The sequence below is a fragment of the Lissotriton helveticus genome, chromosome 3_2 (genome assembly GCF_964261635.1).
Source record: "Lissotriton helveticus chromosome 3_2, aLisHel1.1, whole genome shotgun sequence".
NCBI classification, from domain to species: Eukaryota; Metazoa; Chordata; class Amphibia; order Caudata; family Salamandridae; genus Lissotriton; species Lissotriton helveticus.
The window spans coordinates 164155185-164172332 of record NC_136062.1 but is presented as its reverse complement, the minus strand read 5'-3'; positions in this window follow the sequence as shown (position 1 = coordinate 164172332).

The window sequence follows — 17148 nt, the reverse complement described above, 5'->3', positions numbered from 1 at the left end:
AGGGGCTATCTTTTGTTCCTACCTCAATGCCTGATAATTTTACTCTAAGGATGGAACTCCAACAGTTTTTCAGGAAGGTTAGATTAAAACATTACTTCCATAGAATTCCTTACAAACCGGTGTTCTCGGGAAGTGGCCTGAGACCACCATCTAAGTTCAATCCTCCTACGCATTTGATTGATCACAAAATCAGAACATATGAACAGGTGGTATTGCGGGATGTTGACAAAATCCTTTCAGAAAGACGCTATGTCCCATATAACATCACAAAATCTGAGAAAGATGCCCTGGCGACTTTGAAAAACAATAGCAATATTGTAATAAAACCCGCGGATAAGGGTGGTGCTATTGTTGTACAGAGCTTTGACAAATATAAAAATTAAATACTTTCCCAACTATCTGTGGTGGGGAATTATACCCTTTTAAAATCTAACCCCACAAAAAGAATCAGTGCGTCAATTAACAAAATCACTACTCAAGCATTTGAGGATGGTATAATTACTAAACAGGAGTATGAGTTTCTGAATAATAAGTACCCACGCATGCCCACAATTTATACACTGCCTAAAGTGCATAAACGGATGGAAGATCCCCCTGGAAGACCAATAATTTCAGGTTGTGGTTCATTGTTAGAACCTCTTTGTAAATATATAGATATATTTCTAAGACCAATTGCAATATCTACTCCGACATATTTGAGAGACACAATGAGTGTGATCCAGCTAGTTGATGGGCGCATATATGATCCTGCGACCAATCTATTAGCTACGATGGACATTATGGCTCTCTACACGAACATTCCGCAGCAAGCTGCATTAACGTGTATTGAGAATGTTCTAAATGAGAGACCTACCCCCCATCGAGTCCCGACGGAATTTATCGTCCAATTGCTGACATTGGCAATGACACAAAACTTTTTTATGTTTCTAGGCCAATTTTATATTCAGACAAAAGGTGTAGCTATGGGGGCAAGTTTTGCCCCCAATTTGGCTATAATATACATGAGTGACTTTGAACATCGGTTTGTCCTCAATCAGTTAAATCCATACCACAATCACATTGCCCTATGGGCACGGTACATCGATGATGTGTTGTTAATTTGGCAAGGAAGCAGGGAGGAATTGACGGAATTTCATAAGGGGCTTAACACCTGCTCAGATGACATTCAGTTTACTTTGGAACAGGATAAGGCCTCAATTACTTTCCTGGATATCCAGATCAAATCAGAGGAAGGAAAATTGTACACCACCCTGTATCGGAAGAGTAGTGAGCGAAACACTCTACTGAGGTACACAAGTCATCATCCCCGCAACCTCAGAGATAATTTGCCATTTGGAGGAACTGTACCAAGAAGGAGGATTATCTTGAGGAGTCTTCCCTCCTCATTGTAAGGCTCCATGAACGAGGTTATCCAATGCGGCTCCTAAAGAAAGCACGTAAAAGGGCTTGGCATAATCACCGTGAGAATCTATTGGTTCCGAAACTCAAAAAGGAAAGTGAAGACCGTCTTGTGTGTGTCACTACGTTTAATACTAAAAGCAGTGCCATAAAGAAATCGATTAATCGTCACTGGCATTTGGTCAGTGATGAATTAGGAGGTTTACCACCTCCACTGCATGCATTCCGTAAGGGAATGAATGTGAGGGATCATGTGGTTCGATCGCTTCTGCCCACTAATCAAGTCTTGAGTCAGACCACACTTTGGGATTTTCCTCCGATTTTGGGACATACTAAATGTGGTTCATGCCGGGCATGTCCCTTAACGAATGAGTGTACCACATTTAACTACAACAACAAAACACATACTCTGACACAACACAGTAATTGTAATACCGCAGGGGTCATTTATGCCATCCTATGCCCCTGCGGTTTCCTGTTTGTGGGCCAAACCACACATAGAGTTAAATGTAGAATTCTACAGCATTGCAGTCGTATTCGATGCAAAACACCTGGTGCATCTTTGGTGGAACATTTCACCACCTTCGGACATAACTGCAACAGCCTCCGATGGTGGGTAATAGAAAAAGTGGCCATTCATGCACGAGGTGGCGATTTTGGGAATGTACTAAACTTGAGAGAATGTAAGTGGATATACTCCCTTAACACTGTGAATCAAGAACTAAACGAACAGGAGGAAATAAACAGACAGGTGTCTCTCCTGAGAGTTTAGTACTGTGGAAGACAGTCTCTCCATCACTCACCAGTGTACGGTATTACTAAGCATGCATTGTTGTTACAGATATGATATATGAATCTTGGGTTGATAACGATTAGATATTAACTTTATATGTGCCATTCATGTATTATTGTTATCAACCCGTAATGGTTTTGTGAATTTTGTATCCACTATGAATTGCAAATTGTGATGCTCATGAGGATGATAATTTTCTATCGACATGTACAAATGTTGCATTTAATTTATTCATATGTATTTTCATTGAGGATGCTGTCAAATACCCTTTAATGTATGTAAATGGTGTTTTGGGTTTAATGAATTCGATCGCGACCCCTTACCAATCAAAAATGGCGCAAGCATCATCATGTATGAGTGAGGTTTCATTTATAATTATTTGTCTTGGACCTATCCAAGATGGCGGAAGCATAACGCCGAATAACGAAAGGTTTCTTTTTGTAATTACTTGGTAATTGGTCAAAAGCCTGTACCTTTCATAATGCCTCGAGTCATATCAAAACGACCTGTGTGATCGAGAGCGAAATTTGGGCTAAGGCCTGTGTTTACAATTTTCGGAAACTAGTCCGTTTTCTGGTTCAATACCGGCTAGTTTAGACTCAGCCCGTCTTTTATATCTATAGCGCTCTGAACTCAGCGTGCAGACACCGCCGTCGTGTTGAACGCCGAGCACTTGTGAACTAGAATGTATTAACTTGGTGAGTGCTCTTGGCAATTGTCTCCCCTTTTTTTTTTTCTTGCACGTTTTTTTAACAAATATGTCCCGGTGAGTGACCCATGCTCCGTTGCAATTTTTTCAGGGAATCCTTCCTTACCGATAATTGATGGGCCGAGTCATTTACATCCTGAATAATTAATGCTAAATTTCTTCCGCTGGCCAACTCAAGGGTTGAGCGAACTGTCGTTAGTTAACGGGTAAGATGTTACCTATTCAGACCCCCATTTTCCTTTCACGTTGTTTAACAAAAATGTCCCGGTGAGTGACCCACGCTCCGTTGCATTTTTTTCAGGAATTCTTTCCTTATTGATAATTGATGGGCAGAGTCAATTGCACTCTAACAAATATAGGCGAACTCCTTCTGCTAGTCAACTCAAGGGTTGAGTGAACTGTCGTTAGATAACGGGTAAGATGTCACCTATTTAGGGACACTATTTTGAATTATACCTTATTTTTAAGGGTTTTCCCTGTACTAAAGCACCATTTGTTGCTTTTGTAGGACCAATTTTAATCCTCTTGGAAAACGAATTTGCAGAGACTTTAAGCCGGCTTTACCTGAATAAAATAAATCACCTCTGCCCTACGAATAAGGTAATGAAATGTACAAATAAGGCTGGAGCATTGACTGTGAATTATCACAGAATTTGGTCGAATGACCACTTTATTATGTCTTTAGGTATCAATTCCTAATGTTGGAACAAGAGTGAAGAAAACGCCACTTGGTCCTCTATTACCATTGGGTAAGCTATTTTCCTTACCATGGTGCCCTGCGATACTTGAATGATCGCATATCTAGTGCAACAGCTTGATGTGTATATTTACTTCATTTCAGGGCGTAGCCTGCTTTTCTGGTTGCCCAAATTGGTAGTCCTGATGAAGACTCGCATGGCCACGGCTCAAATTACCTATAGGCTGTAAGACGAGTCGAAACGTCGACGCTGTATTTGTAAATCCTGGATGGTGTAACGCATTTTCTGGTGCAATATAAATTTGGAAGCAATGTCTCCATTTAATGAAAATTGCATATAGAACCCATATTACACGCCAGGGTATCAAGTAAACTGTATATTGTGTTAACCCACATATTGTGAATATCAACTTGTAAATATTATTCTATGTCCTTCTCTTTCTTCTTTTCTACTAAGCACTTTATATTTCAATTTTCTGCACGCTCTTCTTTGGGCAACAAAAAGTTTTTTACATTAAGACAGTCTCAAATGCAATGAATAAAAATTGCCCTTGAATTTATCATTATTGCTGTTGCACTTCTGTACAAGGAAAACATTGAATGTATTGGGTTGATCTATGAGACATATCCCATAACTGAGAGGAGTATTGAATAATAATTTGATTCATTTGTCTTTAGCTTAAGTAAATAGTCTGAGACCACTGTATTTGAATAACATGTATCACCCAGGTCTTTTGACTTTTTGGGACACCCCATTTTCATAATGGTTACCTTCCTACACATTGCATGGGACTTCCCAGTTATATCTAGTTTCTGGGGGGAGGTATATGAAGCCATACATGCCATCACAGGACGGCCACTGGTATGGTCTCCATTATTTGCTCTGTTGGACTATGTGGAGGAGACTCCACCGGAGTCACGCCGACTCATAGCGATGCTGATGTTTCTCGCAAAGCGTAGGTTGGCTGTGCACTGGGGAGCCCCTAGACACCCACGAGTTCCCGAGTGGATCTGTGATGTGACTTACTGCCAAGAGCAATTGCCGGCCTTTTGGGATCTCATGCCACTGGCATCTCGCCCAAGGGATATTTGGGAACCCTTCACGTCTTGGCTCAGAGAGAAAGATGTGGACCTCACTGATGATACTGACACACTGTTAGCTGAAGCCCCGGTGGGTAAAGACCCAACAGTCGCCTTAGCGTCTAACATCTAGTGTGCACTGTCCTTCCAGTTAAGACAACAACCCTTCCTATGTAGGGCTAATTGGGGACAAGCTGCTGCTATGTTGGGCTAATTGGGGGCAAGCTGCTGCTTTTTCTCTTACTTCCTCAGTAGCTCCAGTCCACCTCTCATGCATGTAGACCCGAACCAATAAGCAAATTAATGTGTTGAGTGTTTAATGTAAGTGGAGCTGTAATTAATCAAAAAAATGTATTCCTTTGTGTCGCAATAGAATTTTATTACCAAGTCAAGTCCAAGTCATTATACTTTTATTCGACACATGTATCATAAAAAGTACAAACATGAAATACATACATAATTATAAAAACAGTTCATTACAAACACAATTACAAAACAATTCATTATTTTAAAAAACATCTAAGAATTATGTGGAAAAATTGACTTGATAAGCATTTTTTAAAATCTTTGTCCTAATGATCCAGGCACATGATAAGAACTTTGCAACCCCACAAATAGTAACCATGGAAGAGGTGTCAGAAATAAGAATACGCAAAGCTGATTTGTAATCTCTAACCCCAAGAATCTTTAGAACTGGTTTTAACCATTTCTTCCTAGGTACAATATATGCCTTACAGGCAAAGAGAAAGTGGCCTAATGATTCCTCGGGGTTTGTACACCCTGGACACATTTTATCCTCTTCCCTCCTATTGTTCCATCTAGATGTAAAAGTTTTGAGGGGGAGTGTTCCATGTCTAAGTTTAAGGTATAGAGTCCTCTCCCGAGGAACCTGGATGAAATCCAAAAACAATTCCAGTTTTAGGGTGCATTTATGGGTCAAAAAGGTCTCAGTCAGATGACCCCAGTTTGGGTTCTGTAGCGCCTTGGTCTCTATCCAATCCCAATATAATTTTTTCACCACTTGTTTTGGTGGAGGTGATTGGGATACCCAAGCGTCGCTTAAACCCACACTTGCTACAAGCTTTTTTAATGCATTTATCCATCTGATTTTGCCTGAGGTGTTTAATTTTAATATTTCATCTAACACAAGGGCATAATTAGCTAATTCGGGGGTCCTCCTCAAGCGAACCCAATATAAGAGGGGACGAAGTTGGAGGATATCCCGAATAGACTTTCTTCCCAGGTCTAAGAATAAAGGTTTAAGTGGGGTAGAGGATGGGAGCGACACCAAGTCCCTCATAAACTTGTTCTCTGATCGGACAAGGTCATTGGTATTCTCATTGCCCCACAGTTCCGAGCCATAAACAGCTGAGGCAATTGCTTTCCCCTCGTAAACTGATAAGGCAGGGGCAACTGGCCTACTTATAGAGAGGCGTTGGTTTTTTAAAATAGTGCCGGAGACCCTTTTAAGATTTAAAATCATTTTACATATATGGGATTCCCATTTTCAATGATTATTAATCCTAACGCCAAGATAGTCAAACTCATCAACCACCTCCAAAGGAGATCCATTCAAGGTAACGTGGATATTCCTATACTTCCTCTTAGCGGTCATGACCATTAATTTGGTCTTGGTCGTGTTTATTGTCAGTCCCCGTTCCAGACAAAAAACACTAAACTGGTCAAGAAGAGTTTGGAGACCTGTGGGGGTTTTTGATAAGAGGAGGGTGTCGTCGGCAAAGAGGAGGGATGGTATTTTCTCCCCCGCCATAATGGGGGCATCGGCCGGTGTATCTTGCAGATGCTTCACAACCCCATTTATAAAGAGGGAAAATAAGGTAGGGGCCATCACACACCCCTGCCGCACCCCTCTATTAACAGGTATACTCTTAGTGAGTTGCCCCTGAACCCCCCAGCGTATCTTTGCATATGTACCCTCATGGAGTTTGATGATAAGATTTAGCAGATAGGGTGGGAAACCCATGTCCAGTAGGACATTCCAAAGTTTAACACGGGGTATTACATCAAAAGCAGTTTTAAGGTCAATAAAAGCCAGGTAGAGGCTCCCTCTGGCTAATGACACTGTTTTCCAGAAAACTGCACAGAATCTGAAGACTTGGTCAATGGCCCCAACATTGTTTCTGAATCCGGCCTGAAAGTGGGACAGAATATTTCCTTCCATAAGCCAGCCCTCAATCCTATTTACAATTACCCTGCCAACTACTTTTTGAATAACATCAATTAAACTAATTGGTCTGTAGTTGGCAGGGTCTTCTCTCTCGCCCTTTTTAAAAACGGTAACAACTTCAGCACCCTTCCAAGAGTCCGGTACCTGATGGCCTAAATGAATAAGATTCAAAACATTTACAATAAAATCAGCCCAAACCGGTGGATTAGACATCAATAAATCACCCGGTATTCCATCCGGGCCAGGTGCCTTACCCGGTTTAATTTTAAGGATTGCCTCTTGTACCTCACGGGGCGAAAACAGTACATCAGTAGAGCCATCGTTCCCATGGACCATACAATCAGTACCTAGTGTAGGGGATACTGGCGGAGCTTCTAGGGAGCCCACGCCATATAAATTTGAGAAGTGGGAATACCACTGGGACTCAGTAATATGGTTTGGTATGGGCTCAGCGCCTCGTCTATTCATAACGTTAATCAATTTCCAAAATGTAGTAACATTTTTTCCATGAGCCGCTTCTTTTAGAGCCTGCCAGTGTTCCTCTTCCCAATCTTTTTTGGCTTTCATAATACTAGTGCGGTACTCATTTCTAGCTAATCTAGCAGCTGGGGCATCCTTATTTTTAATAGCTAGTAAAATTGCTTTCCTTTTCTCTCTACAGGAGGCAGTATACCAGGGGTTCCCCTTTTTTTCCATGCATTTAGACAAATGACAACCCTTTGTTTTTTTCGAGAAGAACATGCTGATCTCCCCTATTAAGTCTTTATACTTAGTTGCCAGCACCGACCCCTGGAGCTGAAGTGCAATTTGATTTACTGGGGCCAAGGCAGATGAGGCATCCAGAACTAGAACCCTAATATTCTCAAGTGTCCCCTCATTGCACCTAACCACATTCCATTTAATCCTGCGATTACAGTTAGAGGGGACAAGTTCTTTAGTAACCAGCCCATTGTGAACCTCCTCACCACTGTTGTCTCCCCAGAACATACCCATGCAAAGGGGATTATGGTCGCTATCAATCCTCTGTCTGACCTCCATATCAACCAGGTTAACCCATGACCCTACATCCAAAAGGATGTAGTCAATCCGTGACGGAGAACCTAATCGATTGAAGGTCATAGCGCCCATACGATCGGATGTGGTGCGGCCATTTAAAGCACATAGTTCATGTGCAAACACCAGAGCATTCAACTGTATGGATCGAGCCGACCATTTCTGAATTGGGTCCAGAGATAGGGATGGAATTAACTGGTTTCCTGGCTTATTGTAGCAGCCCAAAAATTCATCCTCATCGAGAGGCTCGAATGTACAATTAAAATCGCCTCCCACTAATACTGAAGATTTAGAAGGGAGGGCAGAGAGCGTGTTGTCTAGCAACTCCAGTGTTGGAGACAATTGGCCCCCTGGGAGCCCCCTTGCATAAATACAGAAAAGTTCAAAAGCCTTCCTGGCAGTCTGCCTTTTAACAGTTATATGTAGAATATCATTACAAGGGACATGATTCACAGTGATTTTACAATTCAAATCTATCCTAATCCAAATGAGTAATCCTCCCGATGGGCGCCCCCTCCCAAGCTGTGTTGCTGGGACAAAAAACGTAGAATAGCCCTGTTTGTGTTGTGGCTCTATACACCAGGTTTCTTGGAACATGCAAATATGGAAATCATCTACAAAGTTGTTCCATTCCGGGTCAGGCAGGTTTTTCTTGAGGCCGGCTATGTTCCAGGACAAGATTTTAACAAGGGAAGGGGACAACATAGGTGTATCCATGGCGGCCTGAGTGTCAGCATCCCTTAACAAAGGCTCTGGAATAGTACTACACTGATCCGGTACTTCTTCCATAATAGGAACGATAGAACCACCATCTACATTGGAAAGAACCCCACCACCCCCGCCATCTTCAATGCACTGGGGTGATGGTCAGTCCACTTCTTCCAACCCACCAAATCGGTTGTGACAGGGAAATAAGGGGTAATTAAGCTGTGGGCCCCACCCTTCTCCCTTGAAGTGTGAATCCCCCTTCCACTGGTGCGCCCTCCTCCTATGGACTAAGTTCCATCCTTCCTCTGCAGGCATTCCCCATTGTTGTGGATTCTGGTGTATACCACCTCTACCCAAGCCTTTCCTAGTTGGCCTCATCCAACTCCATCTAGCATCCTCGTGGCCCTCCTGCATATAAAAAAAAGACAGGGGTTTGGCTGCTACCACTGACTTACTATCACAGGGAGGAGTTGAACATATAAATTCTACAATTCGTGGGTCCTCAAACGTGATGACAATACAATCGCCCTTTATACTTTTCTTCTTCCCACCTACCCAAGGAGCCCGTTCCACCATAAGTATGTTCTTGTTTAGGCCGGGTGGTGGAGGGTAGTTTTTGTCAAGCCAGTGGCATATTTTATTTTTAATCGCCCAAAAGGGCTCAGAAGTGGATATTGGCAGCTCAGGAATCCCTGTCAGAACAACCACATACGGACAAGCGTCTGGCGGTAAATTAATGTTGCGCCGCAATGTGGTTCTTCTAGACTGGGACTGTGGAATAGTAGGGACTGGGTTATCAGGGGTCTTTTTAGTGGCTGCCTTTCTATTTACTGCACTTGGACCTGTAGTGGAGGATTTGGTTTTATTCACTGTTATGGTTGCTGTCAGGGAAGGAGCTGGGAGGGTAATTGCGGGTGCTGGAGCACTCCCCGTGGGTGGATTTGTGACATTAATCCCAGTGTTAATAACAGGCGGTGAAACCACTGAAATAAAGGGGCCAGGGGTAGTCAGCCTAGGGTCTTGTAGCGCGAGAATAGTAGCCAATTGTTGTTCTATGTTGGTAAGCCTATTCTCCAGGGGTGAAAGCAAAGATTTTAGCAAACTAGACATAGATTCCATTAAGAAGTCAAGCCCGTCTCCTGAACTAGATAGAGAGTCATTGCTTCCGCTCTCATCCAGAAGACTGGCCAAACTGCTATCAGGTATTGTGTCATCCGGAACCCCTAAAGTTAGCAAATGGGGGGTAGAATCTAAGGGGTCAGACTCAGTTTGAACAGAGAGTGCCTGAAGAGTCACATCATTTGCTATCGTCACATCTATATTGTCCCCCCCGGAGTTGGAACCCATAGCCCCTTGCGAAGTAATGGCGGGATTGTCCATGGGGGGATCTGTTGGAGTCACATCAGTTGAAGTTAATGTAATGATATCTGACCCAGCCGTAGTGGAGGGGTCAGTGGCATCATGATTAGCTATCATGGGAACATGGGGAATATTAGAGGGTAGTATGCTCGTAACAGGGGCATTGGTAGAAATTAGTGGTTGACTGGTAATAGGAGTAGAATCATTAATGGAATTCCCAGCTAAAGTAACAACAGGGTTTATCAAACCTGGCGGCGGGGAATGCACCAATGCAATGTTGCCCAATGAGGATCTTTTTGCGTGGGCAAGATCCAATGATACTCTCCTTTCCATGATAAAAATGCCCTCATCTATCAGAGAGTGTGTGCGAGAAATAAAATTATCTAGGGTGCCAATTACTTTTTTAGTTTTATCGTTTCCAGCTCTCTGGCTCCTAGTTTTGCGAGTAGACATCTCTGGGAGGCAAGAAAAGGAAACAAACTATAATAAAATATCACAACAGATGGTCCAAAGATAACTATAAGGGCAAGGGGAGCAAACAAACTGCTCAAAAGAGAAGTGACCCCACTAGTTTCAATCAAAAAGGCAACTATAACAATCAATACGAACCAATGGTACAAGAGACTAATAAGGGTGCGCCCAGGCCAGGCACTGCAGGCCACGGAGGGCCACAGAGGGCCCGCCCTTTGCCCGGGCTTAGCCCCGGGCGCTCCCGCGCGCTCCCGCGCAGCGAGTAGCTTCCAAGTTTATAGTCTGATGCCTATAGGGCGGGGTGGGGGCGGGGCGGTCAGGGAGAGCGGGGCCAGGTGACACGGCCAGAGACACCGGGACTCCTGGGAAAGCGAGTCCCGGGTCGCGCTCGCAGCCCTGCCGCCTCACCGTCTCACAGAGCCCCACAGGAGCAGCTGGGCGTCAAATCCACCGGAGAGTCAGGCAGGTGAGCAGCGAAGCGGGACCCGCGCAGCGGGTACCGCGAGTTGTGGGTGGTGGGTCCTGGAGAAAACAGAAACGCCGTCTTCCGAGTCCGTTAAAGCAAGAGAGTGTCCCACTGGCGAGAGATCCTTCCCTCCTTTTCACCTGGGGCTGCTAGGGGCGGGGCGGTCAGGGAGAGCGGGGCCAGGTGACACGGCCAGAGACACCGGGACTCCTGGGAAAGCGAGTCCCGGGTCGCGCTCGCAGCCCTGCCGCCTCACCGTCTCACAGAGCCCCACAGGAGCAGCTGGGCGTCAAATCCACCGGAGAGTCAGGCAGGTGAGCAGCGAAGCGGGACCCGCGCAGCGGGTACCGCGAGTTGTGGGTGGTGGGTCCTGGAGAAAACAGAAACGCCGTCTTCCGAGTCCGTTAAAGCAAGAGAGTGTCCCACTGGCGAGAGATCCTTCCCTCCTTTTCACCTGGGGCTGCTAGGGGCGGGGCGGTCAGGGAGAGCGGGGCCAGGTGACACGGCCAGAGACACCGGGACTCCTGGGAAAGCGAGTCCCGGGTCGCGCTCGCAGCCCTGCCGCCTCACCGTCTCACAGAGCCCCACAGGAGCAGCTGGGCGTCAAATCCACCGGAGAGTCAGGCAGGTGAGCAGCGAAGCGGGACCCGCGCAGCGGGTACCGCGAGTTGTGGGTGGTGGGTCCTGGAGAAAACAGAAACGCCGTCTTCCGAGTCCGTTAAAGCAAGAGAGTTACTTATTATTGTAATAACATACTTGCATGGTGCCTATTTTGTGATTAATGCGTACCATTAATCTGCTGTGTTTTATATCTGTCTGAATAAAACTCAATTAAAAAAAACTTTCAACAACTTCGGTATGGATTGGGAAGAGCCCTTTAAGCCAGATGAGCCTGAAGAACACGTGACCAAGCCCAAACCATATGAAATTGTCCAGTCAGACATAACAATCCAGGTACATATCTGGACAATGCGGCGAGTGCGACCTAAGAGAGGATGCCACACAGTAAAGAAAACTCGACTTCCAAAGAGACAGCGGTTACCGGAGATGAAAGTACCCACGACGGAACCAGTCAGCAGCCTGGAGTGGAGACCACCGAACAAGTGGGTTGCCCCCCCCCCCACATTCCCAGAGGAACGTGGCTGGCACAGGTGCATACTCGTTGGCCAGGGAGGAGTGGGGTAGCTAGAGGCAAAAACGGTTCACTGAGTAATCTCGAGGGTACTCCAGTTTAGTAAGCGACCAGCTTATCATCGCTTTACAATATTTTCTTTTTGTTTAATACGTTCTTTATATAAGTATGAGAAAACCCAGATCACATGGTGGTGGAATTTTGGGTGCCCTATTCCTCACACCCTGTTCTCTGCCTAATAAGAAAAATAACAGACAGGACACTTAACCTGTGAACTCTCTGCTTTATTTCAGGGGCAATCTGTGATGGTGGTCTTGACTAGCTGTACCAAGAAGAGGAGGAGAAAGAAGGAAATTATGAACATTATCTAGTGGAGACTAAAGTTATGATCAAATAAATAACATATAAAAAGAAAGACTAAAGTGTCCAGCGTATTGCCTCTTGCTAATTCCTTAAACATGGGGGAGAATGCAGGCATTCATACATCAGTTAATTCAAGGACAAAGAAAGCTGCAATGTGCCATCGAAAGGCAAATGTTCTCTGCAAAAATCGACAGAGACATTTTCCGGGACGCCATGAAAGCTCAAGTAGAGCGCACCAGGCCTGTGGATGACTTATAGAAAAGTGCCCATTCTTTTTGGCTCCGCTGTTGACAGGTGAAGCCTAAGCGGCCTATCAAATAGCCAATGCAAATGGGGATACTCAAAATGGTTATATTAGACCACCTAGGTATGGACACAGAATCTTATAGAGTGAGGTTCAGAAAAGAAAGAGGATCACTTGATGACAACCCTAAAACTCCGTTTTTTAAGCTAAAAATGGCTGCTGACAAGTGGTGAAGACAGACAGAGAATTCTAAAGAGGATATTCTGAATCTAATTTTGTTGGAACAATACTTGGAGTCCCTTCTTAATGCCACACAAAGCTGGTTGAGACAACATCATAACTTACCCATGGAGCAAGGTATCGAAATTGCCACTACTTTTTCCAGGGCACAACCCCGATTCTATACAGGAGACCCAGATAAACATCCACCGGGTAACCTCTTATCTTTAGGAAAAGGGGAGAGAAAATTATGGAGAAGCCAAACTGAGAACCTTAAACCCAGAACATAAAACTCCAAAATTCCTTTTATAAAGGTCCCCAGTGTTTTGACTGTTGGGAGTGGGAACACATAGCACGCCTTTGTCCAACTAAGAAAACCCCAGAAGAGCCCATGGATATCAGTTGTGTTCCCAGTTCCATCCTTTATACTTAAGAGCTGGGGCATTGCTTTTATGTAAGTCTTTAGATAAATTCCAAATGGGTTGCTGCCTTTTCAGGCTGCAGACAGTCAGTAATTCAAGGAGATTTCGTTTAAACCTCTCACATTCTTCCTGGGAAAATAGTCACTATCCTATGTGTCCATAGGGATGTTAAAACATATACTGTTACTAGTGAATCAGTGGCCACCTCAATAGGACAGGTGTTAGACGTAGTAGTAGGGGTACTGTGTAACCTACACAAAAATCTAATTTGGGTACTGACAATTCCGAGTTTCTTGAGATGTTTCTTAGTAATCTCAACCAATAGACAAACCAGAGCTAATACTAGGGATGTTCTAATTATCCAGAGCCCTGGATACTTGATAGGAACTAACTAATAAGAAAAAACAGACTGGACACTTACCTGTGAACTCTCTGCTTTATCTGAGGGGCATCTGTGACATGGGTCTCGACAGGCCATACCTAGAAGAGGAGAAAGATGGAAAATTATGAACATTATCTGGTGGAGACTAAAGTTGTGATCAATTAAATAACATATACTACAACCATCTACAGTCTCCAGCATGTTATCCCTTGCTAATTTCTTACATACACCCACACACCATATTTTTTCCTGCAATAAAATATATCCCTGGTGTCTAGTAAGCTCTCTGCCGCCACCCTCCTGCGGAGCAGATTGGGGGTAAACACCCCTATCCACCCACCAGAGGGAGCAGAAAGACAAATTGGGCCCTGGTGGGTGAGCACAATCCCATGCCCACAGGGGCTTGCCCCTCCCCTGTCCCCCAAACATAGTCTACCTTAAAAAGACCATAGAGTCTAGTGTGCATTCTGCCAGCCTAGGATGACAGATTGGGGGTGAACAACCCCATTCACCCCACCGGGAGAGCTAAAAGTCTAATTTAACCCCTGGTGGGGGGACCACACGCCCATGCCCAGGGGGCGCACTCCCTACCCCCAACCCCCCAGGAAAACAGCAAACAGAAACTCCCTTGTGTTTAGTGGGCTTTCTGCACCCCTGGGGAGTGGATTTGGAGTGAAACCCCCCACCACCCTCCCATGAGGAGCAGAAAGGCTGATGTCACCCCTGGCGGGGAGGGGAAAACCGGCCCATGCCTGGGGGGTGTTCCCCCAGAACAAAATAGTCTTCCCTAAAAAGACGGTGGTGTCTAGTGGGCTCTCTGCCCACCCCCTTCGGGCCTGGTTGGGCTGAACACCCTCATCCACCTCTCGGGGGGCAATACGTTTAATGGGTCGCAGGGGGCATGGGTCCAAGCCCAGGGGGGCTGGTTTCCCGGCCCAATTCTAGCCCTGGTGTCTAGTGGGGGTATCCCTGCTTGGGGATTACCCTCCTGCGGCAACCCCCAGGCATTGATTCATTGGGGAGGGATATCATTGGAAAGGTGAAATTCTCCCCTTTCCAATTATGCATGCCCCATTCAAATTGGTGCCTGGGAAGCTGAGATATTTCCCCCAGCGCACATGCAGTGAATGTGAAAGTGAAATGAGCTAATTAACTTTCACTTTCAGAGCATAGGTGCCAGCCTTGATTTTAATTTTCTAAAAAAAAAAAAAGACTTAGGCTGCTAAGGAACCTCTTGTCAAACAACCCAATTAAAAAAATGTAAAAACCGTCTGGTGCGAGCACCAGAGGGTCCTTTACAGCACTCCCCAGCGTCGGCCAATGGTTGACAGGTGTACCGGTGAGGTAGTGCGAGTATTCGCATTCGGGTAGACTCCCGCATTTAAAAGGTTAAAAGGTTAAAAATAAACATGTAAGTCAGGCAGCCTAAAGTTCAACCAACGTTTAATGAATAATAGCAGGCAGCACAGCAAAAGATCAGGGACAATTGTCTTTTTAACGGACCAGTGCTCTCGCTAGAAAATAGCCAGGTGGAATATAGAGCTAAAATTACCCAAACATTTAGCCAGTATATAAGTTTCCTGGCAATATAAGTCAAAAGAGCTTAATTGCGTGACAGCATATTTGGTACTCTCGGCAAAACCTTATCTAATAGGGATCAGGATCTTCTCCCTTCTGAAAGACTGAATGTCCTTGAGGAGAAAATATCATTCATATATACAATGCAAGACATATTATCCCCCCTAAATCCCATTTACACTAGCCAAGTTACCCCTTTTGGAATCATGCAACCTCTGAGCCTTCTGGCTTTAGACTTATTTGAGCCTTGAAAATTAACAAGCATATTCAATGGCACAGTTAACTTCAAACTATTTTAAAAAGAGATCCGTATACAATTATAAGATATTAGTACATTCTTGGTTATATACAAGGTGACCTACACTGTACATCACAGGAGTGTATGAACACGATAAAGGCAGTATTTTCATGTTTACAACCATTAATAGCGCAGAGGTGAAGCACTGCTGCTCCATACGTTGTGCCACATGCCCTGGCTGACATTTTTGGATGTCGCTGACCCTACATTCTGTCTCCTCTATCAGCCTACATCTTCCTTCTCTTGCATAATGAAGACTTATGCCCTGAAGTCTGTTTCTTTTTAGTCCATGCAGCCTGCCAACCTCTAGTTTCTACAGGCTGTCCACCTTGAGTAATATCCAGCCCTTCTGATCTATATTGTTGATCACCTTTCACCCTGCCTGTTGCCATGTGCTACCAGCAGGTTAGGCAGTGCTCGGCTCACGTCCATACATGTGATTGTAAAGCTTTTCACACTGGTGCGCCCTATTATGTCCTAATCCATGACCTAGAGCCCATGACAGTGGCAAAACAATAGCCCGTGCAGTCCCCACGGTGCGGGGCAAGCTCTAGGGGGCCCCCTGTAGCACTGTGCAGGGGTGGCTGGCCCGAAGGGCTAAGAGCTCCTGTCTCTCTCCAGAACATAGGGCCCTCTCCATGATCTGTGCAGGGGGGTCCCCTCACGTTTTGTTACGCCACTGACCCATGGGAGTGGCATTCACTGTACACAGTATGCTAACCCTGTGCTGAGTTGTGGTAAAGATTTCTGATATAAAGTCTAGGGTCGTAACTGTCCTCAGTGCAGTAGCAACAGACCCAGAGGGTGAGGAGTTCACTGTACGTCAATTAGTAGTACTTTGTGCTATGTAGCTGACAAGTGGAAGCTGATAGTCCTTGATGGCAACAGTGCTCATGGCACCCTTGGTACACCATTGCCCATTTGCCATTCCCGCCAGCCTGTGCGCGGTGCTTCATTGAGCTGCCTGCCTCAGTGCCTCGCCTTTTATTTTTTGGCAGAGACAGTGCTTTAAATGTGCCTGTACTCTTCGGTACTGAGTACCGGCACTTCCAAATTTTCTAGCTGTGAGTCCAGCACTTTTCTTTAGTCTGTGAGAGTGCCAGTACCCCGATTGATGGCACGACAGGCTCAGTTACGGTATCTCCTCCAAGGAAGGACAGATGCCGCTCTGCTTCCGGATCTCGTAATCTCACTGAGCCCTGAAGTCGACTTTTGCAGGAACACTGCAGGGGTTTGAGAGGGCTTGCATCACGCTGTGATTAACAGGATGAGGTCTAGGCAGATCCTGCACTGTTAATACCAAGGGGGAGGCTAGACGAGCCCGCCTTTAGGGCCCGGCCCCCCGGCCCACACCGCGCCGCCATTGGCCAGTGGTCCCAGGAGGCTGCCCTATGGACAGCCAGCCTGGGGAGTACTTCCGGGTCAGGGGGAGGGGATGACGCACGTCCGGTGGGGGCGTGGGGGCAGAGGCCATGACCTATTTAGGTCTGGGTCACGGGCAACTCGGCCTCTTTCCCCGCCAGCACCGGACTTGCTCATCCACTCCCTGTCCCTTTGTTAAACTACTTCAATCTTCGTTGGTGTAGGT